The following is a 4,151-nucleotide window of genomic DNA, read 5'->3' as shown; positions in this document are numbered from 1 at the left end:
TCCTTAGTTGCTCCCAATTGTTGTGTGGAGAAAAATATATCCCTTGAGGCATCTGAGGGATTTCTTGATGAGGAATTCCTCATGCTCCTGTTGAGGTCCATGAGTGGGCTCTCTTGATGTGTAGTCAAATGCTCTACTACTGAGCTATGGACCCTTGAGATGAATCTCTCCATCTCCCATGACTCGGAGTTGGAAGCTTTTGTCTTTCCTTTCCTCTTTCTAGAGGTTTCTCTGGCCTTCGGTGCCATAAATGGTTATGAAAAAACAAAAAGCTATGCTTTTACCACACCAAACTTAGAATGTTGCTCACCCTCGAGCAAGAGAAGAAGAATAGAAGAAAAAGAAGAAGATATGGACGAGAGGGGAGATGTGTGAAAATGAAGAAGGGGGAGGGGTTTATATAGTGGAGGGAGAGGGGTAGTTGGTTCGGTCATTTAGGGTGGGTTTGGGTGGGAAAGAGATTTTGAATTTGAAGGTAGGTGGGGTGGTGCACGAAATTGCAATCACACTTTTGCAATCCGCACAACTAACCAGCAAGTGCACTGGGTCGTCCAAGTAATACCTTACGTGAGTAAGGGTCGATCCCACGGAGATTATTGCTTTGAAGCAAGCTATGTTTATTTTATTATTCTTAATGAGGATTTCAATTAAAATTATCAGTTTGAATTATTAGAAAAATAAAAGAGCGTGAATTAATTACTTGTAATGCAGTAATGGAGAATATGTTGGGGTTTTGGAGATGCTTTGTCCTCTGAATCCCTGCAATATAATATTCAACTCAATAACATAATTGCAAAGTTCCTTCCATGGCAAGCTCTATGTAGGGTGTCACCGTTGTCAACGGCTACTTCCCATTCTCTCAGTGAAAATGGTCCAGATGCTCTGTCACAGTATGGCTAATCATCTGTCGGTTCTCAACCAGGTTAAAATAGAATCCAATGATTCTCTTGCGTCTGTCACTAACGCCAGCCTTCAGGAGTTTGAAGCTTGTCACAGTCATTCAATCTCGGAATCCTACTCGGAATACCACAGAAAAGGTTAGACTTTCCGGATTCTCATGAATGCCGCCATCAATCCGGCTTATACCACGAAGATTCTGATTAAGGAATCTAAGAGATATTCATTCAATCTGATGTAGAACGGAGGTGGTTGTTAGACACACATTCATGGGTTGAGGAAGGTGATGAATGTCACGGATCATCACCTTCTCCATAATTAAGCGCGAATGAACATCTTAGATAGGAACACGCATATGTGAATGGAAAAATATAAGTAATTGCATTAATTCATCGAGACGCTGCAGAGCTCCTCACCCCCAACAACGGAGTTTAGAGACTCATGCCATCAAAGAGTATGTATTTTAGATCTGAAAATGTCATGAGGTACAAAATAAGTCTCTAAAAGTTGTTTAAATAGTAAACTAGTAACCTAGGTTTACAGAATATGAGTAAACTAAGATAATTAGTGCAGAAATCCACTTCTGGGGCCCACTTGGTGTGTGCTGGGGCTGAGACTTAAGCCTCTCACGTGCTTGGGCTGCTTCTAGAGTTGAACGCCAGGTTGTAACGTGTTTTGGGCGTTGAACTCCAACTTGTAACCTGTTTCTGGCGCTGGACGCCAGACTGCAACATTGAACTGGCGTTGAACGCCAGTTTAGGTCGTCTATCTTTGCGTAAAGTATAGACTATTATATATTGCTGGAAAGCCCTGGATGTCTACTTTCCAACCAAATTAAAAGCGAGTCAATTGGACTCCTGTAGCTCCATAAAATCCATTCCGAGTGCAGGGAGGTCAGGATCCAACAGCATTAGCAGTCCTTTTTCAGCCTAAATCAGATTTTTGCTCAGCTCCCTCAATTTCAGTCAGAAAATACTTGAAATCACAGAAAAACACACAAACTCATAGTAAAGTCTAGAAATATGATTTTTGCCTAAAAACTAATGATATTCTACTAAAAAATAATTAAAACATACTAAAATCTACATGAAATTACCCCCAAAAAGCGTATAAAATATCCGCTCATCACAACACCAAATTTAAACCGTTGCTTGTCCCCAAGCAACTAGATAAATAAAAGAGGAAAAAAAAAAGAAGTCAAGAAGCAATAATATCTCAGAGTTTTAAGTGAAGCCCAGATTCTAATTAGATGAGTGGGACTAGTAGCTTTTTGCCTCTAAACAGTTTTGGCATCTCACTTTATCCTTTGAAATTCAGAATGGTTGGCATCCATAGGAACTTAGAATTCAGATAGTGTGATTGATTCTCCTAGTTTAGCATGTTGATTCTTGAACACAGCTGCTTTTATGAGTCTTGGCCGTGACCCTAAGCATTTTGTTTTCCAGTATTACCACCGGATACCTAAATGCCACAGACACATGACTGGGTGAACCTTTTCAGATTGTGACTCAGCTTTGCTAGAGTCCCCAGTTAGAGGTGTCCAGAGCTCTTAAGCACACTCTTTTTGCTTTGGATCACGACTTTAACCACTCAGTCTCAAGCTTTTCACTTGGACCTGCATGCCACAAGCACATGGTTAGGGACAGCTTGATTTAGCCGCTTAGGCCTAGATTTATTTCCTTGGGCCCTCCTATCCATTGATGCTCAAAGCCTTGGATCCTTTTTACCCCTGCCTTTTAGTTTTAAGGGCTATTAGCTTTTTCTGCTTGCTTTTTCTTTTTCTTTCTATTATTTTTTTTTTTGCACAAGCTTTTGCTTTTTCACTGCTTTTTCTTACTTCAAGAATCATTTTTTTATTTTTCAGATCATCAATAACATTTCTCTTTTTCATCATTCTTTCAAGAGCCAACAATTTTAACATTCATAAACAACAAGATCAAAAATATGCAATGTTCAAGCATTCATTCAGAAGACAAAAAGTATTGCCACCACATATAAATAATTAGAATTTTTCTTATTAAGAACTCGAAAAAAATATTGCCTCTTTATTCTAAAAATCTACTATCTTATTCATGTTTGATGATGATGAGAAAAATAAATTATAACTTAATTGGAATTAAAATCAAAGTATAGATAAGAATTACTACTACTAATATATAACTTCTAAGGTAAATTCCTAATAAGAACAGTTATCACAGAGTTAAGGCAAAGATTAGAACTCAACGACCTTTATTTTGGGAAGTGGATGTTCCTCTAGTCTGTGGGGTGCTTGGTCCTTCGAGAGATAATTTCTGACGCTTCAGTTCCTTTAAGTCACATCCTTGCTCTTCCTGTTCCTTAGGTGTCATGATCTTAATGTGTTTTAGCTCAGTGATCATGGCGAATCACACTAAACTTAGAGGTTTGCTTGTCCTCAAGCAAAAGAAAGGAAATGAGAGGAATAGTAGGAGAGGCAAATTCGAAATTCAAAAGATACGATGAGTTGAAAAAGATATGAGAAGAAATTAAAAAGATTTGAAAAGAGTTCAAAAAGATAGATGAGTTTTGAACAAGTTTTGAAAAGAAATTAAAGAAAAATCAAGAAATATGTTTAGGATTAAAAAAAAATTTTTGAAATTGAAGTTGAAAGATGAGAGTTTGTAACATGTTTATGCAAGAAATCATGAATTGAAACGTGAAAATTGGAAAAAATTTGAATTCAAAACGAAATTACCTCCTCCCCACAATCCTCGCGTTAAACGCCCAAACGCTGCATGTTTTGGGCATTTAACGCCCAGTTGCTGCTTCTCCTGGGCGTTCAACGCCCAGCTGTTGCTTCTTTCTGGCGTTGAATGCCAGGAAGTCCTTTGTCACTGGGCGTTTTTTTGAACGCCCAGGACACTGTCAATCTGGCGTTAAATGCCCTGAAGGTGCTTCTTCCTGGTGTTCAACGCCCAGAAGATGCTCCTTTCTGGCGTTTAACGCCCAGATGGCTATCCTCACTGGCGTTGAACGCCCAGTGGGTGCTTCTTTTGGGCGTTCAACGCCCAAAATGTTTCTTACTGGTTTTTTCACGCCAGTGAGCTTCCAAATTCCCTTGTAACTTTGTGAATTCAAGCAATTGCTATTTTACCTTGAAGATACCTGACATATACCTGTAAAAAAAATCAATTAATTAACAAATACATTGTAAATGGCTGGGTTGCCTCCCAGCAAGCGCTTCTTTATTATCATTAGCTGGACTATTACTGAGCTTTAATCAAGCCTCAGTTTTG

The sequence above is a fragment of the Arachis hypogaea genome, chromosome 9 (genome assembly GCF_003086295.3).
Source record: "Arachis hypogaea cultivar Tifrunner chromosome 9, arahy.Tifrunner.gnm2.J5K5, whole genome shotgun sequence".
Lineage (NCBI taxonomy): Eukaryota > Viridiplantae > Streptophyta > Magnoliopsida > Fabales > Fabaceae > Arachis > Arachis hypogaea.
The sequence above is the reverse complement of the archived record's forward strand: the minus strand, read 5'-3'. Positions refer to the sequence as shown.